This window comes from Salvelinus alpinus, chromosome 30 (genome assembly GCF_045679555.1).
Source record: "Salvelinus alpinus chromosome 30, SLU_Salpinus.1, whole genome shotgun sequence".
NCBI lineage: Eukaryota > Metazoa > Chordata > Actinopteri > Salmoniformes > Salmonidae > Salvelinus > Salvelinus alpinus.
The window spans coordinates 25,002,466-25,027,797 of NC_092115.1; the positions used below are offsets into that span (position 1 = coordinate 25,002,466).

The window sequence follows — 25,332 nt, forward strand, 5'->3', positions numbered from 1 at the left end:
CTGAGTAAAGGGTCTGAATACTTATGTAAATGTGATATTTCCGTTTACGTTTTTTGTAATAAATTTGCAAAAATGTATAAAACCTAGTAAAAATAATCTGACTGAGTGTCCCCCCGACGAACCCTTTGGATTCTATTTGTCAGATAGGAATACATCCAACTAATGGCTTCAATGGACACATTAAGGGAGGATAGTTTGGATAAGAGGACCTCATGATTGACAGTATCAAAGGCCTTTTTAAGATCCAAAAAGACTGCTCCGACTTCACCACCTATTTCTAGTTTGGATTTAAAGCACTCTAGAAAATAGCAATTGGCTGTTTCGGTAGAATGGTTAATTCTGAATCCAAATGGCATTTGATGTATGGAGTTGCCCTGAATCAGGTGATCAGTCAGATGATCAGCCACCCATCTTTCAGCTACTTTTGATAGCACTGCAAGAATGCTTATAGATCGGTAATTTTCCACCAGTGTTGGGTCACCAGATTTTAAAACAGGTATCACTGCAGCAGACTTCCAAGCATTGGGGAAGAACTCATATTTGATGGGCAGATTAACTAGATGTCACGCCTGCTCCCGCTCTTCCCCCCTGGCGCTCGAGGGTGCCAGGCTCCCCAGCACTGCGCACTCCTGCCACCATCATTGCGCACATCTGCCTTCCCCCGTCACATGCATCAGCGATTATTGGACTCACCTGGACTCTATCACCTCTGTCATTACCTTCCCTATATATGTCTGGTTCCCCGCTCTGTTCCTTGCTTCAGCATTAATGTTCGTATGTCGTTGTTACCCGTGTGCTGACGCTGTTCCTGTCTTGTTACCTGTCTGTTCCGCATTAAATGTTCAACTCCCCGTACCTGCTTCTCATCTCCGGCATCGGTCTTTTCACTAGATGTACAATAGGGGCAATCAGATAATATTTGTGTCTTCCGGAATACAGTATCATGATCCAAATACATATTTTGTTTGTAGAGCTTCTGAAGAAGCTTATAATACTGTCCACTGCTGATGCTGAGATTTCAGGAATTGTGAATATTGGTTTATTATTAACCATGGGAGTGAGAACTGTGCTATTGGTTAAAAATCTTTGAGCCAGTTCCTTGACAGAGTCAACAAAAACATTTTTAAAATTGGTGGATATGAAACTGGAGTCTTGAATTAGAATCCCATTAACCTTTAATTCAGGATGTTTTTGGACTTTTCAGCTCCTCTCCCTGTTAGTTTGTTGAGATTCTCCCAAATCACTTTGCCATTTCTTTTTAATTCATTGATCACTGAAGAAAAACTCTGCCTTTGCTTTTTTTTTATATTCCTTATCACCTTATTTCTCAGTGATGTAAATATACATCTGTCATCATTCTGACCAGACTTCAGTGCTTTTTTCAAGGAATGATCCTGTTCTCTCATCTGCCTCAGGAGGTCCTCATTGAGCCATGGTAGAGAGGTTTTACATCTTGGCTGATGTTGAAATTTCCAGGTAAAAGAGGTATTCACTTTGTCAATAGCTGACAGAAATGTTCTGTATCCAGCCTCTGGGTCTTCATTGCTTAACAGATCAGACCAGTCATTTTGACTTATAGCTGCATCGTAGTTATTCTGCTCACTTTCGGGATTTGTTTATCGTAGTGTTGCACATTGATATGGTTCTTAAATCTCTTTTTAGCAGTGGTGTAAAGTACTTAAGTAGTTTTTTGGGGGTATCTGTACTTTACTTTACTATTTATATTTTTGACAACTTTTACTTTTACTCCCCTACATTCCTGAGGAAAATAATGTATTTTTTTACTCCTTACATTTTCCCTGACACCCAAAAGTACTTGTTACATTTTGAATGCTAAGCAGGACAGGACAATTGTCTAATTCACACACTTATCAAGAGAACATCCCTGGTTATCCCTACTACCTATGATCTGGCAGACTCACTAAACACAAATGCTTTTTTTGTAAATTATGTCAGAGTGTTGAACTGTGCCCCTGGCTATCCATACATGTTTAAAAACAAGAAAATGGTGTTGTCTGGTTTGCTAAATATAACACATTTTAAATTATTTATACTTTTACTTTTGATACTTAAGTACATTTAAAACCAAATACTTTGAGACTTTTACTTAAGTAGTATTTTACTGGGTGGGTGACTTTCACTTTTACTTCAGTCATTTTCTTTTAGGGTATCTTTACTTTTACTTAAGTATGAAAATTGGGTACTTTTTCCACCATTGCTATTTAGTGAGCTTTCTAACCACCAATGTAACATTGTGGTCAGATATGCCAGTTAGTAAGTTAATGGACTTAGTTATTCGATCAGGTCTGTTAGTGAACACCAGATCAATTTGAGTCTGGGATGTCTGTGTTACTCTGGTTGATCCTTGTATTATTTGACAAGTTGAAATGGTCTGAAATTTTCTGAGATTTTTCCTGCAAGTTTTGTTTTCCCAGTTTTATTGAAATCGCTCATGAAGATGATCTCCTTCTTATGATCACATTCTTTAAGCATAAATCCAAAATCCAAAAATAGTGAGAGACATATGAGGGGAGAGGAAGACATTCAAGGTCATTGGCATGTTTCCATATGATATGATTGCATGTAAAGTTATCTTTCATGTATATAAGCAATCCACCCCCTCTGCCCTCTCCCCTGTCCCTCCTGAATATGGAATATCCAGGAACATTAAAGGCAGAAATAGGATTAGATTTATTCAGCCATGTCTCAGAGAAACAGTAAATGTTCCTCCACCTGTTCACTCTTAGAAATAATGCTATGAATATTCAGATGACCTCCTAATATTCATTTAGGCTTTGAAGAAGGGTCACAGAGAATGTTTGCCCGATTAACGGTTTGAATAAGATTCAAGGTACAATGTTTTCTAATAGCTGGGTTAAGGGAACTGAATTTCTGTCTCCAAGGCGAGTTTTGTTTGGGACATGTATCAAGAGTTTACATTAAAATGAGATTATCTGCAGATTGCTCATTCTCTTGAAAAGCCATGTCAGTGACAGAGGTTATTCTCATATACACAGAATGTCCTTCTCTGAACCAGAAAATATAGGCTACTCAAATCTAGATGATTTCAATCATTCATGTGCCACCATTCATCAATGATTTCAGTCTGGATGGCTAATTAGGCAAGTGTACTGACCTCAAGTGGTTTGGATGAATTTCCTGTATGAGACTGTGGTAGAGCTCCTCCTCCTTAATGAGGTCGGCTATGGCTTCCTCCTTAGTCAGGATTTCTCTCTCCATGATAAAAAATAGGTAAAACAAGGGCCTCCCGAGTGGCGTAGTGGTCTAAAGCACTACATTGCAGTGCTTGAGGCGTCACTGGATCGACCCGGGTTCGATCCCAGGCTGTGTCACAGCTGGCCGTGACCGAGAGACCCATGAAGCGGTGCACAATTGGCCCAGCATTGTCCAGGTTAGGGGAGGGTTTGGCTGGCCAGCATTTACTTATCCCATTGCACTCTAGCAACTCCTTGTGGTGAGCAGGGTGCATAGCGGCTGACTTCGGTTGCCATCTGGACAGTGTGTCCTTTGACACAGTGGTGCAGCTGGCTTCCGGGTTAAGTGAGCAGTGTGTCAAGAAGCAGTGCAGCTTAGCAGGGTCGTGTTTCACAGGACGCATGGCTCAAAACTTTAGACTCTCCCGAGTCTGTAGGGGAGTGGGACAATGGGACAAGAACTACCAATTGGGGAGAAAAAGGGGTAAAATACCCAAAAAAGTTGAACTCATCTTTGTGGCATTTTGTCCCACAACCAGGTCTCATTTTCCTTGACATCAATTTTTGCATCACTGGAGATAGCCACAACTTCAGCAGCCATTTGAATTGTAGTGTTAATGTTTAAAATAATTTGTTTTACATTGAAATGTATCAACAAGACTATTCAGCATCATACAGTGAAGATACTCAAGATACTCAAGAATTGATGGATGGTTGATCCTCAAATAGATATTTGCTGGATTCAGTGTTCTCCAGCAATTGAAGCTGCTTAGTTGGGCTGAATACTAGACAAAAGGAGATGTCAAGACATAACAAAACAAAATATGGATATATCTTTCCGGTCGATAAATTTAAAAAATTGAACTACTCTTTAAGACAGTATCATCTTTGAGTCTTCATACAAAAGCTCCTTAGAAGCATCTTCCTCCAGAAAACCTGAAATGGTCCTGTTTATTCAAATGTAAATTATTATGAAGATTATCACGACTAAGCCTTCCGCATGAGAAGGCACCATAATGGAACATAACATCACCTAAAACCAGTTCACTACTACACACATTGCTTTTTAATCACTATGTGTATTATTAGAAACAACCAACGGGCCATTTACTGTAGAAGATCTAGAACGCTCCTGACAGTTGTTCTTTGTGTCAAAAACAGATTATTTTTTAAAGCGAGATAGTAATCGTATGTACAGTGCATTTGGATAGTATTCAGACCCCCTGACTTTTTCCACATTTTGTTACGTTATAGTCTTATTCTAAATTTGAATACATAGTTTTTTCCCTCATCAATCTACACGCAATACCCCATAAGGACAAAGCAAAAACAGATTTTTTTGAAATTTTTCCAAATGTATATAAAATACAAAAAATGTTATATAACATTTACATAAGTATAAGTATTCAGACCCTTCACACAGTGCTTTGTTGAAGCACCTTTGTCAGTGATTACAGCCTCGAGTCTTCTTGGGTATGATGCTACAAGCTTGGCACACGGGGTGGCAGGTAGTCTAGTGGTTAGAGCGATGTGCCAGTAACCAAAAGGTTGCTAGATCGAATCCCCGAACTGACAAGGTAATAATATATGTTGTTCTGCCCCTGAACAAGGCAGTTAACCCAATGTTCCTAGGCTGTCATTGTAAATAAGAATTTGTTCTTAACTGACTTGCCTACTTAAATTAAAGTTTATTAAATAAATAAATACAAATATTTGTGGAGTTTCTCCCATTCTCCTCTGCAGATCCTCTCAAGCTCTGTCAGGTTGGATGTGGAGTGTCACTGCACAGCTAGTTTCAGGTCTCTCCAGAGATGTTAGATCGGTTCAAGTCTGGGCTTTGGCTGGGCTATTCAGAGACTTGTCCCAAAGCCACTCCTGCGTTGTCTTGGCTGTGTGCTTAGGGTTGTTGTCCTGTTGGAAGGTGAACCTTTGCCCCAGTCTGAGGTTCTGAGTGCTCTGGAACAGGTTTTCATCAAGGATCTCTCTGTACTTTACTCCGTTCATCTTTCCCTCGATCCTGACTAGTTTCCCCACAGCATGATGCTGCCACCACCATGCTTCACCGTAGGGATGGTGCCAGGTTTCCTCCAGACGTGACGCTTGGCGTTCAGGCCAAAGAGTTCAATCTTGGTTTCATCAGACCAGAGAATCTTGTTTCTCATGGTCTGAGAGTCCTTTACGTGGCCTTTGGCTGTTATGTGCCTTTTACTGAGGAGTGGCTTCCATCTGGCCACTCTACCATAAAGGCCTGATTGGTGGAGTGCTGCAGAGATGGTTGTCCTTCTGGAAGGCTCTCCCATCTCCCAGAGGAACTCTGGAGCTCTGTCAGAGTGACCATCAGGTTCTTGGTCACCTCCCTGACCAAGGCCCTTCTCCCCCAATTGCTCAGTTTGGCCAGGTGGACAGCTCTAGGAAGAGTTTTGGTGGTTCCAAACTCCTTCCATTTAAAAACAATGGAGGCCACTGTGTTCTTGGGGACCTTCAATGCTGCAGAAATTGTTTGGTACCCTTCCCCAGATCTGTGTCTCGACACAATCCTGTCTCGGAGCTCTATGGACAATTCCTTTGACCTCATGGCTTGGTTTTTGCTCTGACATACACTGTCAACTGTGGGACCTTAAATAGACAGATGTGTGCCTTTCCAAATCATGTTCAATAAATTTAATTACCACAGGTGGAGCCCAATCAAGTTGTAGAAACATCTCAAGAATGATCAATGAAAACAGGATGCACCTGAGCTCAATTTCGATTCTCATAGCAAAGGGTCTGAAAACTTATGTAAATAAGGTATTTCTGTTTTTTATTTTTACCAAATTTGCAAAAATGTCCAAAAACCTGTTTTCACTTTGTCCTTATTGGGTATTGTGTGTAGATTGATGAGGAAATAATTAATTTAATCAATTTTAGAATAAGGCTGTAACGTAACAAAATGTGGATAAAGTCAAGGGGTCTGAATACGTTCCGAATGCACTGTATGTAGGCCTACAGTGATGTACACTGGTGTGTAGACCAAAAATACTGAGATTGTTGACTTAAAAACCCCAACCATATTGATCATTAGTACTTACATAACTGACAAAAAGCCTTGAAGAATTACATTTGAAGAGACTTGTGTTTTCTGCCTTGGTGGTATTAGTGCTGAGTAGTCCACTAATGCATTTTTCTATTCAGCAAGCTAATGTAAGAAAACAAACATATACACATGAGTAATGATGACAGATAGACTACATGGGATGGATATTTTCATAGAAATGTCATCCATTGAATCCAATGCCTTATTCAAAGCCTTTATCAAATCATTTAACAGTGTAGCGACCGCACAGACAGCGGTGTGTTATGTGGTAGGCTATTAGTGGGTTGTGTTGTACTTATCAGTGTTCGTGGGGTCCGACATGCCAATCAACCTGCTATCTGCCAATCACGGGGATGCCTGGAATGTTCTGATGCCGGGCATCCTGGTGGTTGGCGGAGTGGCGTGGAGGGGGGTTGGGCAGGGGGATGGAGCATTGGAAGTTAAGACCAGGTTTAGCCATTGTTCTCTCTCTTACGTCTGGGCTTCACAAGAGAAGGTCACGGTTGGCGTGTGGGGTATCTTTCGTTTATTTGCCGTGGGCTACGGCCAAACAGTAGCCTGTGTAAAGTTGGGTTAATAAACCGTCAATTCGTAAACTCAACCCTCTGTCTGGACAATTGTTCCTTTATGATCTAGTCAGGTCATTACAATAGATAGCCATATAGCCTATCAGGCTGTCACGCCCTGACCTTAGAGATCCTTTTTATGTCTCTATTTTGGTTGGTCAGGGCGTGAGTTGGGGTGGGCATTCTATGTTGTGTTCTATGTTGTCTAGTTCTATGTGTTTGGCCGGGTGTGGTTCTCAATCAGAGACAGCTGTCTATCGTTGTCTCTGATTGAGAACCATACTTAGGTAGCCTTTTCCCACCTGTGTTTGTGGGTAGTTGTTTTCTGTTTTTTTGTGTAATACGTGACAGAACTGTTTCGTTTTCGTTCTTCCTCGTTGTTATTTTGTTTAGTGTTCAGTTTTGATTCAATTTATAACATGAACACTTACCACGCTGTGTTTTGGTCACCTTCTTCACAGGACGATCGTTACACAGGCTGTCAACATCATGTTCTGCTGAGGGCTTGCTAACGATTTCGACACACAGGGTTTTTCAAATGACACATAGTGACTCTTTGCTGACCTCTTAACACCACACAGGCTTTTACCCACATACTTGTTATGGACATGTTATATAAGACTACAGTGTTATCTATCAAAATGACTTTCAATTCCCAAAGGCCAGGCTTTGAATAAGACTAAGGAGACAGCTGCAGGAAGGAAACAATCATGCACTATAAAGGGCTTGCAGTTGCGTCACAAATCACCTAGCAACCGCACCAGCGCCATGTTGGAAGTTCTCCAATCGTACACATGGCTGGCTGCATTTTGCTACCACCGGAAACTTCTTGAAGATTGCCCATTATTTCGTTTTTGTAAGGACCCAGAAAACGGACGCAGTGGGAGAACGTATTCAAGTAAATAAATATATTTCGACAATGATCAAAAGCCATGTATTATTGGCTTGCTACATAAACTTTGTGTGCAGGCTAACTCGAATGAGCTGCTAACTTTACATAATGTGTAAGTTAGCTAGCTAAGTAAATTAAATATCACCAGTTAGCGAATTTCATGTTAGCTAGCTATCTTGATGTATTTACCGTTGTAACTCTAAATGCATTTGTAGCTAGGTAGCAGTAGCTAGCTAACAGCCATGGAAGAGGGTGAAAGTATTAGCTATCAGTTCGATCTGTCAGAGAAGGGATGGTAGGCTACTCTGGATAGGGCAGGTACTTTTGTGGGAGGACATTATGAAAATATTCTCCAGTTTCAGTCCCTAGTGAGAAAAACTAAGGACAGAGAGATATAGCAACATAATATTCAGCGCTGTCTAATTTGAGTATAAGATTTCTTTATGACGTTTTCTGTCCTAAGATACAGAGCTGGGAAACCCTGTCTGCAGATGAAGAGGTCCCAATGAATGTCCCAATAGAATAAGGGTATATCCTTGTATACCATGGATTATATGTGTACCTATATTAGCACATGTTGTGAACAAAAATACAGTTTAAGTCACACAATGTATAAACCTATTACAACTGGAACAGGCCAACCCTGGTGAGTGTGCACGGTTCTGTTCCAGCCCAGCATTAACACACCTGATTCAATGTATCAAACCTAATTAGTTAATTTTCAAGTGTGCTATTGCTGAGCTGGAATGGAAGTCTGCTCACCCAGTAGATCAGGGATCAGTGGAGTGAGGTTGGCCATCTCTGGTATTGACCTTTTTGTTTCACTTGAAATTATTATTTAGTAACAACAACCTATTTGTTACTAAAATGTCTCAACTTTACATATGAATTAGCTTACTTGTACACTTTTAAATGATATGAGTGTTGATTCTTTGAAGTTAAGTATTTCAACTAGTGTCGATGTTGATTAATCACATCACAATGTTGCAATAAAGAGAGGAAGGGAATTAGTCTCCAATGTCTGTTTCTGTGTTGTATTCTCAAATGAGCATTACCTTTTTGTTCAGTCATAAGCTCTCCAATTAGTTTTATTTGATTGTCATAATTATTTCAGGATATCAGCCATGTGAACCCATCTTGCAGCTGATAATGGAATGCAATGCCAATGCAGCCATAGGCCTACAGCAATGGTTCCCAACTCCAGTCCTTGAGTACCCCCCAACAGCACACATTATTTCTGTAGCCCCGGAAAAACATACCTGATTCAACTCAGAGGGCCTGATGATTAGTTGACAAGTTGAAATAGGTGTGTTTGTCCGGGGCTACAATAAAACTGTACTGTTGGGGGTACTAGGGGACCGGAGTTGGGAACCACTGCCCTACAGTATGATGGCATTAGCCTTATAGGCATTTGCAATGCACCTCTTGACTTTGTGCATCTGAAGTAGACAACAGCTTAACTCGCACATTGTTTAGCTATATGTTCTCAATTTAAAACCAATACCAGTAGACAATGTATGAGGCTAATCATTATACTAGATTTGGTATATGCCTTGTGCTGACATGAAATTGTTTAGTGCAAATCCAACCCTTGTAATCTAGGTGGTGAAATGTCTGGAAGTAGGAGATGATGGGATCCTTCTCTTCAAACATACAACTACTACCACCAAGTTCAATGCCAGATACTTTTCTACGAGAAGTCTGCTAGTGCCACTGTGATAATGAAGATGGTTTGCATAAGACTACCACAACAATTACACGGTCTATGCTACATGTGTTTAAATTGTAAAATAAAAAAATTGTTAGGCTATAAGAAATACTTTTTTATTCAATGGGCTAGGCAAAGCAGAGATGACATTACTTTTTTATTTCACCCATACAATAGCCTATTATTAAAGTACAGTATGTTTACAATATCATAAGCAATAGTATTTTACACGTTCCATATATTTTTTTAAATATTCATACGGTTTAAGGGGGCACTTTTGTCATGACGACATGGTGAAAGGTTGCTAGATCGAATCCCCGAGCTGACAAGGTAAAAATATGTCGTTCTGCCCCTGAACAAGGCAGTTCCTAGGCCGTCATTGTAAATAAGAATTTGTTCTTAATAACTGGCTTGCCTAGTTAAAACAGGTGCTCTACTCAAATTGCACAACAGAATCATTCAGATTGAGCAAAGCACAGCATATAACTACCATCTCATATAACTGAGGGAAGTCTTTCATATCTGGAAAATGACAAAGTAGTAGAAGTAGAAACTCATGCTGCTGCAGCATTGCTCATCTTCACAGTGGGAATTCAGTTGACATGGGTGTCTTGATATTGGTCAGCTGGTGAACCTACAGTACATAAACAAATGAGAAGCACACCAGATGTTAGAATAGCACTTCTTTGGGTCGCCTATACCACCAGGGCTCTTAAATTGTTTGATTGTGTTTAATTCATTCAGGGGTTTTAGTGTCATATAAAGATGAAATCTATTGTTGGCCTGGAACACACAATAGTCAACACAGCAGGTTGTCCTATCCCATTGAGGTCTTTGTCCTATGCTGTAATGTAGATACATTTTCCCTCCTCTTATGAATAAAGTTCTCAGCAAATGATTAATGGGTTATCATGTGAATATTTAATCACCAATGGAGTTGTTTTGGACCATGTCCTCCTCCAGGAGATATGGACGTCATATTGTATAATTTGCTTCTCCCCTTTTCATGGTCATGGGTAGAAGGTATCCAGCATTTGTCAAATGAAATGGTTGCATTCAAGACAACTTCGTTTTTATTGAAATGTTGTCAGTGTCAGTAGAGGTGGCCTAGGCTACTATCGTATTAAAAAAGATTCTGCTAATGTCTCCGGTCATATAAAGTGTAGAATTGCATCACACTTATCAAAGGCCACATTTTCCCTGTGCAAAGGAAATACATTTATCTGATATAGCCTATGTCACTACGCATTTATTAATAGCCTAAATTATCACTATCCAATCTACTCATCACATTAGGAACAGTAGGCTTACATTAGTCTGCAAATGCAATGATATAGGCATGCAATCATTTGTTATAAAGGTGCCTTTTTGTGGTGAAAAATTGCTTCCCCAAAATTTGAAACTCACTCAACACACGCTAATCCTAGCTAGACTACAAACTATCTAGCTAGCTAATTTTGGTTAATTTAGTGATGCCTGGTTAGCATAACAGTTCAAATAAACTCGAAATCGATCAGACTTGATTTACCAGTGATGAAATGATCGTAGCATACCCCGACAGCTGTCTGGGTTCAGGTCTTGATGGGCAAAAAGGTTTCTTTGCGTTTCTGACAGTTCTTGAGTCTTATCTCATTGGTGTTTCATGATTGCGGGGAATCTGTAAACATATTCCCCCCCCGTTGTCTTTACTGCCTTGTTAGAGCAGCGAAATAATCCACAGAAAATGACCGTGGAGATGAATCTAGTTTTAGGCACTGTTATCATGCAATGTGGGGTAGCAACTCGACTGTTGTTGTCGGAAGAATTAATGCGGTGGTCTTTGAACATGGTTGCCAGGAATCGTCGTACGTCAACGTTATCTATCTGCTGAAGAAAGGTCTTGATCAAGAAAGAAATAGCCGCTCTAGAAATAAGAAATAACCAAGAAATAACCTCTCTACTCCACTAACAATGCAATAGGCATATGGGTATGGTTGCAAAAGTGTATTGTAAAATTAAATTACCCACTGTATGTCTGATGATTCGAAAGCAGAAAGTACTATACCATAACTATACCATTCACAATGTTTTAGTTTATTGTCAAGGTGAACAACATTGGCAGCTTAGAGCTGAATTGCAGTGTACAGTCCATATAAATAAATAAACAACTAATTAAATAAACAACTTAATCATGTAAAAGTGTGTGATAAATGTCTGTGTGGAGTTAGGGATCATCAGTCGGTCACAGCCAGGTGAAAGCCTCAGTAGCCTTGGTCAGGGACAGGGCCAGACCGGCTGGACTCGGAACAGTGATGACTGGTCTGCAGCACATTGGGTTGTAAACATTATTCATTATTTTTGTTTATAGTTTGTTCCAATCAAAATGTTCTGTTCCCAGGATGTGTCTTCTCCCCATGTACAGTATTGAAAGCACAATAGATTCTAGAAGACCAAACTCAATAGTGCTGGACCAAGCTGAAAAAGGCCGTAATTAACTTTCAATGGGTACAACCTGGAAATGTATCCCATTCTACCGGTAGAATACTGAATGCTGATGTGTCATAACAAATTTGTCATCCAGAAATAAAAGTTGTTGGAAGTGGAAAGGTTCATCTTAAAATGACAAGTTTTAAAGGGAAACATTTTTTTCTCACAGAATTTGTGTACTAGAAGCTTCGATTCAAGTATTTCATATAATAAAAGAGAAACTTGAAAAAAAAGTACCTGACGTATGGGCTGTTTTTCTTATAAGATTTCAGCGCTAATATTTTATATACAAGGGTATAATGTCAGCTATGCCATGCATTCACTTGTAAATGTTGCCCTTTTCTAGGCCTGGCTAGTTTGTATTTTATATGTAACTGCGTGCAGGCCTACAACACTTCTGAGGAATAAAATAAAATTGTTGTTAGGTGAGAATAGTCAAATTATATATTTTGTTGGAAAATGGAATGAATAGGTTTACTGCCTATGTTCAGAATATGTTAATTAGTCTAGAAGGGACATGTTCTCTCAATGACAAATTGCAGTGTGATGGGCTTGGGCTAGCATTCACAAAGGTATATTACCCACTGATTTTTGTGGCACATGGGAGCTCATGCATCAATGATTGAATCTTACATCACAGATTGATAACAGAACACACTGAGACGCTAACAATACGTGATGACTTGGAAGAGAACGTAATGTTAGCTAGCTGGCATCAATTGCTCTGTCATTAACCTAGCTACCGTTTCTGTACATCTGAATCCTGGTGTTCACTCTTCATCTGTTGATAAGTATCACCATAACACGTGATGTTCTTCCACACAGGCTGCTTTCTTTGTTTTTGTTGTTGTTCCATAAGCAGTCTATAATGTTGGTTTGGCCATGACACTCATTGACTTTCATCTGCAAAATGTCATATTATTTTTCGCTATATGGATCTGAGTTTGAGTACTGTGCTCTGAATGAATAAATCTCACCTATGTACTGATTCCAATTCAAGATGTCTCTTTTTTCTCTTATGCTATGCAATTTCCATTGATTTATCCAGCTATGCAGGTTGAACTGAGAATGGGCAATGAAATGAATTAAATGTTTGTAAAAAAAAATATGTATATACAGTACCAGTCAAAAGTTTGGACACACCTACTCAGTCAATGATTTTTCTTTATTTTTACTATTTTCTACATTGTAGAATAATAATGAATATTTACAAATTATGAAATAACACATGGAATCATGTAGTAGCTAAAAATAAGTGTGAAACAAATCAAAGTATATTTTATATTTGAGATTCTTCAAAGTAGCCACCCTTTGCCTTGATGACAGCTTTGCACACTCTTGGCATTCTCTCAACCAGCTTCATCTGGAATGCTTTCCCAACAGTCTTGAAGGAGTTCCCACATATGCTGAGCACTTGTTGGCTGCTTTTCCTTCACTCTGCGGTCTAACTCATCCCAAACCATAACAATTATGTTGAGGTCGGGTGATTGTGGGGGCCAGGTCATCTGATGCAGCACTCCGTCACTCTCCTTCTTGGTCAAATAGCCCTTATACAGCCTGGAGGTGTGTTGGATCAATGTCCTGTTGAAAAACAAATGATAGTCCTACTAAGCGCAAACCAGATAGGATGGTGTATCACTTCAGAATGCTGTGGTAGCCATGCTGGTTAAGTGTGCCTTGAATTCTAAATAAATCACTGACCGCGTCACCAGCAAAGCACCCCCAAACCATCACACCTCCTCCTCCATGCTTCAAGGTGGGAACAACACATGCGGAGATAATCCATTCACCTACTCTGTGTCTCACAAAGACACGGTTGGAACCAAAAATATCTAATTTGGACTCATCAGACCAAAGGACAGATTTCCACTGGTCTAATGTCCATTGATTGTGTTTCTTGACTGTTACTGTGTATGTTTTTGCAATTCATACAATATTTGATTTAACGTTTAAGTGCTTAAGATCCCGGACTGCATCCTTAAGGATAAAAGTGCTAGATCAACAACGCATTGACTGATATTGTTCCCTCTCAGGCAATACACTCGTATGTCTGTAGTCGTACCTCACCAAATAAGTAATAATAAGTAATACACAAGACCTGAATGTCAATAGGTTAAACAAACCAGGGTCAAGTCCTCCCATTGTAGCAGAGTCGGTTTAAAATGCACTGCATCATCTGCTCGTCTGTACTCAGTCCATGGTTGGTCAGTCAAAATACAAATGGAGACTGAACTGTGATAATCCTTCGTAACCAGGAAATGAAGCCATTCAGGATCAGTGAACAGCAAATAAATGGTGACAAAATATGATATGGGCATGTAACTAGATAAGTTTTCCACCAGTGATGTTTAACACAACCATATTCTGTGAGAGTGAGTTTGGTGCCTATGCCACCAAAATGATTGAGCATCACATTGAAACAGAGCCCTTCATGACAAGGAAAGAAGAGGTCTAAAGAAAGTTCAATGAATAGAAGAACCATTAGTGAACCATTACCTTAGCCAGCAGTTCAATTGAATACCATGATTATGAAATGAGTAAACATGGGAAAAAAATTGGATAACATGTAATTTCCAAAGCAGTGACGCATTTAGAATATGTTTTTTAGTAAGTAGGCTAAGTAAGTATTTCCAATAGAAAATTGCTAGTGGTTTCTTTGCAGCAATTTGACCATGAAGGCCTGATTCACGCAGTCTCCTCTGAACAGCTGATGTTAAGATGTTTCTGTTACTTGAACTCTGTGAAGCATTTATTTGGGCTGCAATTTCTGAGGCTGGTAACTCTAATAAAGTTATCCTCTGCAGCAGAGGTAACTCTGGGTCTTCCTTTCCTGTGGCGGTCCTCATGAGAGCCAGTTTCATCATAGTGCTTGATGGTTTTGCTACTGCACTTGAAGAAACTTTCAAAGTTCTTGAAATGTTCCCGATTGACTGACCTTCATGTCTTAAAGTAATGATGGACTGTCATTTCTCTTTGCTTATTTCAGCTGTTCTTGCCATAATATGGACTTGGTCTTTTACCAAATAGGGCTATCTTCTGTATACCACCCCTACCTTGTCACAACACAACTGATTGGCTCAAATGCATTAAGAAGGAAACAAATTCCACAATTTAACTTTAACAAGGCACACCTGTTAATTGAAATGCATTCCAGGTGACTACCTCATGAAGCTGGTTGAGAGAATGCCAAAAGTGTGCAAAGCTGTCATCAAGGCAGCTACTTTGAAGAATCTCAAATATAAAATATGTTTTGATTTGTTTAACACCTTTTTGGTTACTACATGATTCCATATGTGTTCATTCATAGTTTTGATTTCCACTATTATTCTACAATGTAGAAAATAGTAAAAAATAAAGAAAAGCCCTTGAATGAATAGGCGTTCTAAAACGTTTGACCGGTAGTGTATATATATGTATACATATAAAACATATTTTAGTCTCCTTGAGGTGATCAATCAATCAAATTTATTTATGAAGCCCTTCTACATCAGCTGATGTCACAAAGTGCTGTACAGAAACCCAGCCCAAAACCCCAAACAGCAAGCAATGCAGGTGTAGAAGCACGGTGGCAAGGAAAAACTCCCTAGAAAGGCCGGAACCTAGGAAGAAACCTAGAGAGGAACCAGGCTATGAGGGGTGGCCAGTCCTCTTCTGGCTGTGCCGGGTGGAGATTATAACAGAACATGGCCAAGATGTTCAAATGTTCATAAATGACCAGCAGGGTCAAATAATAATAATAATCACAGTGGTTGTAGAGGGTGTAACAGGTCAGGTCACCTCAGGAGTAAATGTCAGTTGGCATTTCATAGCCGATCATTCATAGTATCTCTTCCGCTCCTGCTGACACTAGAGAGTTGAAAACAGCAGGTCTGGGACAAGGTAGCATGTCCGGTGAAAAGGTCAGGGTTCCATAGCTGCAGGCAGAACAGTTGAAACTAGAGCAGCAGCACGACCAGGTGGACTGGGGACAGCAAGGAGTCATCAGGCCAGGTAGTCCTGAGGCATGGTCCTAGGGCTCAGGTCCTCTGAGAGAGAGTGAGAGAGAGCAAAAAAAGAGAGAATTAGAGAGAGCATACTTAAATTCACACAATACACCGGATAAGACAGGAGAAATACTCCAGATATAACAGACTGACCCTAGCCCCCCGACACAAACTATTGCAGCATAAATACTTGAGGCTGAGACAGGAGGGGTCGGGAGACACTGTGGCCCCGTCCAATGATACCCCCGGACAGGGCCAAATGTAACAGTATAACTTTAGTACGTCCCCTCGCCCCGACCCGGGCGCGAACCAGGGACCCTCTGCACACATCGACAACTGACACCCACGAAGCGTCGTTACCCATCGCTCCACAAAAGCCGCGGCTCTTGCAGAGCAAGGGGCAACACTACATATTGGTTTCAGAGCAAGTGACGTAACTGATTGAAATGCTACTAGCGCGTACCCGCTAACTAGCTAGCCATTTCACATCCGTTACACAAACAGGCAGGATATAACCCCACCCACTTTGCCAAAGCACAGACCCCACACCACTAGAGGGATATCTTCAACCACCAACTTACTATCCTGAGACAAGGCCGAGTATAGCCCACGGAGATCTTCCCCACGGCATGAACCCAAGGAGGGGGACGCCAACCCGGACAGGAAGATCACGTCAGTGACTCAACCCACTCAAGTGGCCCAGTAAGCCAGTTTCTCAGCCCCTGTAATAGGGTGTGAGGCAGAGAATCCCAGTGGAGAGAGGGGAACCAGCCAGGCAGAGACAGCAAGGGCGGTTCGTTGCTCCAGTGCCTTTCCGTTCACCTTCACACTCCTGGGCCAGTCTACACTCAATCATAGGACCTACTGAAGTGATGAGTCTTCAATAAAGACTTAAAGGTTGAGACCGAGTCTGCATCTCTCACATGGATAGGCAGACCATTCCATAAAAGTTGAGCTCTATAGGAGCAAGCCCTGCCTCCAGCTGTTTGCTTAGAAATTCTAGGGACAGTAAGGAGGCCTGCCTCTTGTGACCGTAGCGTACGTGTAGGTATGTACGGTAGGACCAAATCGGAGAGATAGGTAGGAGCAAGCCCATGTAATGCTTTGTAGGTTGCTTATCTTCCAAGAATCCTTAAACATTCAAATAAAATGTATAATACTATCACATTTTCACATATAACACACTGCCTTTCCTTCCAGTTCTCTGCTGCCTGTGACTGGAACGAATTGCAAAAATCGCTGAAGTTGGAGACTTTTATTTCCCTCACCAACTTTAAACATCCGCTATCTGAGCAGCTAACCGATCGCTGCAGCTGTACATAGTCCATCTGTAAACAGCCCACCCAATGTACCTACCTCATCCCCTTACTGTTTTTATTTATTTACTTTTCTGTTCTTTTGCACACCAGTATCTCTACTTGCACATGATCATCTGATGATTTATCACTCCAGTGTTAATCTGCTAAATTGTAATTATTCGCTCCTATGGCCTATTTATTGCCTACCTCATGCCTTTTGCACATAATGTATATAGACTATTTTTCCCCCCCTACTGTGTTATTGACTTGTTTATTGTTTACTCCATGTGTAACTCTGTGTTGTTGTCTGTTCACACTGCTATGCTTTATCTTGGCCAGGTCGCAGTTGTAAATGAGAACTTGTTCTCAACTAGCCTACCTGGTTAAATAAAGGTTAAATATATTTTTTTTTAAGTAAACTGTTACAAACAGACACAGTACACTGACATATTGACCAGATAAAAAACAGTCTGAAAAGATAGATAGTCCCGCACAACCTTCCAATTTATTTAATTTAAATGATTCTAAAATATTGTTTGAATTTATATATTGAAAGTTTCCTGGTTTGCTCAGATAAGTTATTCCATTTCTTTATTGCTCTAAATGGAAATGTTCTTTTGCCTATTTCTCTTTTCTGTCTGGATAACACATAGATGGTGGACAATCTATTCCTAGTATTTATTTATGTATTTATAATTTTTTAATTGAACCTTTATTTAACTAGGCAAGTCAGTTAAGAACAAATTCTTATTTACAATGACGCCCTACCGGGGAACAGTGGGTTAATAACTGCCTTGTTCAGGGGCAGAACGACAGATTTTTACCTTGTCAGCTCGGGAATTCAATTCAGCGACCTTTCGATTACTGGCCAAATCCTCTAACCACTAGGCTACTTGCCGCCCCCATTTACTGAATGTCTGTCTCTTACCAACTGTTGTGAATAGAGGTTGGCCGTTTTAAATGGTGTACATGGGGAAATTAAATAAGCATGTTTTTTTCCAATAATCTTGTAGATTGAAGACCAACCAAGAGCATTGAGCATGACTACAACAGAATAACCATATCTCCACTTTAAAACAATCCTTGCTGCTTTGTTCTGTGCAATCTGCAGCCTCCTATATTCACTTGCTGATGCATTTCTCCAGACCACAGAACAGTAGTTCACCTGACTCTCAATTAATGCTTGGGTTGTTTACTTAAGAATTTTTACTGGAATTTTTATTATTTAGCTATCCTTCTGATCATGCATGCAGTAACATTTTTTTTTACATAGATTACTTATTTGAGACAACCATGATAAGCAGTTGTCTAGCTACACCCCTAGTGGTTTGGTTTCTACCACTTCCTCAATTCGTACTCCCCCCATACTTAATTGCATCCCATGCTGTGTTGGCCTTTTCCTGGTGGAACAGACCATGGTTTTCTTGGTGTTCAAAACAAGTTTGTTCCGGCAAACCCAATCCCTGATATTTCCCAGATCTACTTGTAGAGCTTGCTGTACCCGTTGAACCCATTGTCTTGCTGTATACATTGTAGTATCATCTGAAAATATAGTAGCTTGAGTTTCAGATAAGGCATAAGGAAGGTCGTTGGTATATATTAAGTAAAGAAGTGGCCCAAAGCAGCTGCCCTGCGGTATTCCACAGTTTAAAGCATGAGGGGAAGAAAACGACCAATTGATATAGGTGGACTGTTTCCTGTCAGTTAAATATGACTGTTTCCCAATTCAATGATGCATCCTTAAACCCATAATGCAATCATTTTGTCAAAATGATTTCATGATCCACTAAATCAAATGCTCTACTAAAATGAAAAAATAGTACACCCACACCCGGCAGAGAGAACAGTCTATGACTAGAGTGGCTGGAGTCTTCGACAAACTTTATGGCCTTCCTCTGACACCGCCTGGTATAGAGGTCCTGGATGGCAGGAAGCTTGGCCCCTGTGATGTACTGGGCCGTTCGCAATACCCTCTGTAGTGCCTTGCGGTCTGAGACCGAGCAGTTGCCATACCAGGCAGTGATGCAACCAGTCAGGATGCACTCGATGGTGCAGCTGTAGAACCTTTTGAGGATCTGAGGACCAATACCAAATATTTTCAGTCTCCTGAGGGGGAATAGGTTTTGTCGTGCATTTTTCACGACTGTCTTGGTGTGTTTGGACCATTCTAGTTTGTTGGTGATGTGGACACCAAGGAACTTGAAGCTCTCAACCTGCTCCACTACAGCCCTATCAATGAGAATGGGAGCGTGCTTGCTCCTCTTTTTCCTGTAGTCCACAATCATCTCCTTTGTCTTGATCACGTTGAGGGAGAGGTTGTTGTCCTGGCACCCCACGGCTAGGTCTCTGACCTCCTTCCTATAGGCTGTCTCGTTGTTGTCGGTGATCAGGCCTACCACTGTTGTGTCATCGGCAAATTGAATGATGGCGTTGGAGTCGTGCCTGGCTGTGCAGTCATGAGTGAACAGGGAGTACAGGAATACAGGCTCGTCAGAGTCGTGAAAGAAGAAAAATGATTCTGCTAGATTGTGTTGATCGCAGTCCTGATGTCTAGAAGTTATTTTCGGTCATAAGAGACGGTAGCGGCAACATTATGTACAAAATTAGTAAAAAAATAAGTTACAAACAACACAGATAAACAAACTAAAAAACACAACCGGTTGGCGGCACGTAAAACATCTGCCTTCTGCTCCGGTGCCATCTCACAGATCAATGCATGTGTCTGAACAGTGACCCAACTTAGTTGATGATCTAGTAATTTCATTAACCATTTGTTTCAAACCACAGTTCTTGGCATATCTCATTAATTTAGTTACATTTTAATTATTATGATCCTTCCTATTTATATTAAAATCACCCAATATAAATACATCTCTGTTACTATCTGTGGCCTGGTCAAACCCAGTGCATAAGTCATCCAGATAGGACACTTTAGAGCGAGGAGGTCTATACACACATCCTACCAAAATGTGTGCCTGGTGAGGCAGATGTACAGCCCATATTGCCTCTAATTGACATACATTAACTTCATATGGCTGGGGGCAGTATTGAGTAGCTTGGATGAATAAGGTGCCCAGAGGTGCCCAGAGTAAATGGCCTGCTACTCAGTCCCAGTTGCTAATATATGCATGTCATTAGTATATTTGGATAGAAAACACTCTGAAGTTTCTAAAACTGTTTGAATGATGTCTGTGAGTATAACAGAACTCATATGGCAGGCAAAAACCTGAGAAAAAATCCAACCAGGAAGTGGGAAATCTGAGGTTGGTCGTTTTTCAACTCATTCCCTATTGAAGATACAGTGAGATATTGGTCATGTTGCACTTCCTAAGGCTTCCACTAGATGTCAACAGTCTTTAGAAACTTGTTTGAGGCTTCTACTGTAAAGGAGTGGCTCATAAGGGCTCTTCGAGTCAGTGGTCTGGCAGAGTGCCACAGGGTCGCAACGCTCGTTCACGTGAGAGGTAGCTCGCGTTCCATCACATTTCTGAAGACAAAGGAATTCTCCGGTTGGAACATTATTGAAGAATTATGATAAAAACATCCTAAAGATCGATTCTATACATCGTTTGACATGTTTCAACGGACTGTAACGTAAGTTTTGACATTTCGTCTTCTCCTAGTGAACGCGCTTCGTGACTTTGGATATGTTTACAAAATTTGGCGCCCTGCACTTTTACTGGCTGTTGTCATATCGATCCCGTTAGCGGGATCTCAGCAATAAGAAGTAAGGTCATCCCTCCTCTTAAAAGGTATATGATTCTGAATGTACAGTGCTACACCCCCACCATTCCTATTCCTATCCCTTCTAAGTAGACTATATCCATTAATGTTTATTTGCCCATCATTTACAGAGTCATCCAAATGCGTTTTGGTCAAAGCTAAAATATGAATATTATTTATGTTGACCAAGTTATTAAAAACCTAATGTATTTTGTTAAGAAAGCTACATAGTACATTAACATGAGCTATATGCAACCCTTTCCTTGTCCAGTAAAGATCAATAGATCATGCCTTTGTTATAGTTGAAGTTGTCATGATACACTACAACACACAAACTCAGATTTGAACATTGAATTAAAATAGCCAGGGAGTTACTCTAGAGTCCCGATACAGTTGGATTAAAATAGCCAGGGAGTTACTCTAGAGTCCCGATACAGTTGGATTAAAATAGCCAGGGAGTTACTCTAGAGTTGCCCATTGGTGTAAAGTTTATCCATCACCAAGGAGACTCGTTAATTCAGGCAATGCTTTTCTCTTCATGATCGAATACAGAGTTCTTTCTCCTTTCATTGATGTCCATAGAGAAGTGATCATTCATTCCAAAATCAGTGTTTCTGAGTTCTCTGCCCCTGCTCTTCACCATTTCTTTTTGCTTAAAATGTTCAGAACATGCAATAATAGCCTGTGGCCTATTCCCAGAGGCCTTACCCATTCTATATACTCTAAAGTGACATAATGCACGACATCTGTGGGCAGTTTCAGTTGAATTGACATAAAGTCTCGGACAGTGCCCTCTCAGCTTCTGCTGTTGTCATTCTCCGGTATCCCTGAAATAATTAGATTGTCCCGCATTGATTGACACTGTACATCAAGCAAGGTTTCTTTAAGTTGTTCTCTCTTTGCACCACCTCCACCTTACCATGAATAGAGTCTACAGTGCTTAGATCATCAATCTGACATTGGCTGAATTCTAGACTGGTACATAATGCATTGATGTCCTCTCGTAGTATATCCAAGATATCAAGTTTGGCAAGCCTTTCATTGATGGATTTCAACAAGTCAACATCCATATCTGTGAACCTCTCCCCACTCTCCACACGTGCCCTCTTGCTTGGGGATGTTATCACAGGTGCAGTGAAATGCTTATTTTTCTAGCAATGGCACTTCTAAATGTCTCATTTGACTTCTCCCACCGTAAGTCTTTTCTTAGCCATTGTTGTAAGGAACAGGTTTTCAATCAACTAGCTGGTTATATTAAAGGGCAGAAAATGTCTATGCCTACTTTGCACCTAATCATTCAAAGTTACCATCGTCGGGGGAGCCGTGAGTTATTTAAGATACTCTTCAAAGAGGTAGGGTTTCAGACGGAACTCCTCTGACGGAACTCCTCTGAGAAGAGCTTTGACTGGGCTGAGTAGGAGATGCCCTCCCGTAGGGGTGGGAGGGCCAAGAGACCAGAGGTGGTGGAATGGAGTGCCCGGGTTGGGATGAGGGGTTGAGCATAGCCTGAAGGTAAGGAGATTCAGTTCTCCTTGCTGCTCCGTAGGCAAGTGTAACAGTATTGTATGTACAGTGCATTCAGAAAGTATTCAGACCACTTCCCTTTTTCCACATTTTGTTACGTTACAGCCTTATTCTAAAATGGATTGAATTATTTGTTTCCCTCATCAATCTACACACAATACCCCATCATGACAAAGTGTAAACAGGTTTTTAGAAATGTTTTCAAATGTATTAAAACTATAAAACAGAAATACCTTATTTACAGTTGAAGTCGGAAGTTTACATACACTTGTCAGGACCCGGTGCGAGAAACAGTCACTAATAATCGTCAGAACCCAGAAGAAGAGGCAGACACAGCAGTACTAGAGATGGTGGTTTAATTAAAGAACAAAATCTTCAGGCAAAGAAACTAAATCCACAATGTCCAAAAATAAAGCCAAAAGGCACAAAATGGAAATCCTCCAAAATACAAAAGAAACTCCACAAAGTGGTAAAAAACAGCAGGGAAAAACAAACCTCAAAAGACTACTCAAATAATACACAAGAACTAAACCAGAGAACCTCTGGAAAATCCAACAAGAGAAATAACTGTATAAAGCAAGGCTTGGGCTGGGGCTGGGTGCTAACTTACAAACACTGAGCAAGGAACTGAGGAACACACAGGGTTTAAATACTAACAAGGGAATGACCTACAGGTGCAAACAATAATTAGAGCAAGAAAAACAAAAGGTACAAAAAAGGTGCAATGGGGACATCTAGTGACCAAAACCCGAACAGTCTTGGCCAAAACCTGACAACACTTAGGTTGGAGTCATTAAAACTTGTTTTTCAACCACTCCACAAATTTCTTGTTAACAAACTATAGTTTTGGCAAGTCAGATAGGATATCTACTTTGTGCATGACACAAGTAATTTTTCCAACAATTGTTTACAGATTATGTCACTTATAATTCACTGTATCACAATTCCAGTGGGTCAGAAGTTTACATACACTAAGTTGACTGTGCCTTTAAACAGCATGGAAAATTCCAGAAAATTATGTCATGGCTTTAGAAGCTTCTGATAGGCTAATTGACATCATTTGAGTCAATTGGAGGTGTACCTGTGGATGTATTTCAAGGCCTACCTTCAAGCTCAGTGCATCTTTGCTTGACATCATGGGAAAATCAAAAGAAATAAGCAAGACCTCAGAAAAAAAAATCGTAGACCTCCACAAGTCTGGTTCATCCTTGGGAGAAATTTCCAAACGCCTGAAGGTACCACATTCATCTGTACAAGCAATAGTACGCAAGTATAAACACCATGGGACCACGCAGCCATCATACCGCTCAGGAAGGAGACGCGTTCTGTCTCCTAGAGATGAGCGTACTTTGGTGTGATAAGTGCAAATCAATCCCAGAACAACAGCAAAGGACCTTGTGAAGATGCTGGTGGAAACAGGTACAAAAGTATATATATATCAACAGTAAAACGAGTTCTATATCGACATAACCTGAAATGCTGCTCAGCAAGGAAGAAGCCACTGCTCCAAAAACGCCATAAAAAAGACAGACTACGGTTTGCAACTGCACATGGGGACAAAGGTCGTACTTTTTGGAGAAATGTTCTCTGGTTTGATGAAACAAAAATAGAACTGTTCGGCCATAATGACCACTGTTATGTTTGGGGGAAAAAGGGGAAGGCTTGCAAGCCGAAAAAAACCATCCCAACCGTGAAGCACGGGGGTGTCAGCATCATGTTGTGGGGGTGCTTTGCTGCAGGAGGGACTGGTGCAATTCCCCAAAAAGATGGCATCATGAGGATGGAACAGTATGTGGATATATTGAAGCAACATCTCATGACATCCGTCAGGAAGTTATAGCTTGGCCGCAAATGGGTCTTCCAAATGGACAATGACCCCAAGCAGACTTCCAAAGTTGTGGCAAAATGGCTTAAGGACAACAAAGTCAAAGTATTGGAGTGGCCATCACAAAACCCTGACCTCAATCCTATAGAACGTTTGTTGGCAGAACTGAAAAAGTGTGTGAGAGCAAGTAGGCCTACAAACCTGACTCAGTTGCACCAGCTCTGTCAGGAGGAATGGGCCAAAATTCACCCAACTTATTGTGGGAAGCTTGTGGAAGGCTACCTGAAATGTTTGACCCAAGTAAAACAATTTAATGGCAATGCTACCAAATACTAATTGAGTGTATGTAAACTTCTGACCCACTGGGAATGTGATGAAAGAAATAAAAGCTTAAATACATTATTCTCTCTAATATTATTCTGACATTTCACATTTTTAAAATAAAGTGGTGATTCTAACTGACCTTAGACAGGGAATTTTTACTAGGATTAAATGTCAGGAATTGTGAAAAACAGAGTTTAAATGTATTTGGCTATGGTGTATGTAAACTTCCGAATTCAACTGTACATACAGTTGAAGTCGAAAGTTTACATACACTTAGGTGGGAGTCATTAAAACTCCTTTTTCAACCGCTCCACAAATTTCTTGTTAACAAACTATAGTTTTGGCAAGTCAGTTAGGACATGTACTTTGTGCATGACAGAAGTAATTTTCCCAACAATTGTTTACAGACAGATTATTTCACTTATAATTCACTGTATCACAATTCCAGTAGGTCAGAAGTTTACATACACTCAATTAGTATTTGGTAGCATTGCCTTTAAATTGTTTAACTTGGCTCAAACATTTCTGGTAGCCTTCCACAAGCTTCCCACAATAAGTTGGGTGAATTTACATGTGGTAAATTCAATTGATTGGACATGATTTGGAAAGGCACACACCTGCCTATATAAGGTCCCACAATTGACAGTGCATGTCAGAGCAAAAACCAAACCATGAGGTAGAAGTAATTGTCCGTAGAGCCCTGAGGCGGGATTGTGTCGAGGCACAGATCTGGGG

At 40.5% G+C, this 25,332-nt stretch overlaps 2 long non-coding RNA genes across 2 annotated transcripts; one reads left to right on the top strand and one right to left on the bottom strand.

The window, feature by feature from the left end:
- Positions 1-7,612: 7,612 nt before the first annotated feature.
- LOC139560204 (uncharacterized) lies at positions 7,613-8,753 on the top strand. The gene is made up of 2 exons (XR_011671886.1): positions 7,613-7,752; positions 8,210-8,753. It is a non-coding gene; the product is annotated as an uncharacterized lncRNA (long non-coding RNA).
- Positions 8,754-9,598: 845 nt separating this feature from the next.
- Positions 9,599-11,494, bottom strand: LOC139560202 (uncharacterized). Its single transcript, XR_011671885.1, has 2 exons — positions 10,983-11,494; positions 9,599-10,088 (listed from the first exon to the last, which is right to left on the bottom strand). It is a non-coding gene; the product is annotated as an uncharacterized lncRNA (long non-coding RNA).
- Positions 11,495-25,332: the final 13,838 nt, after the last annotated feature.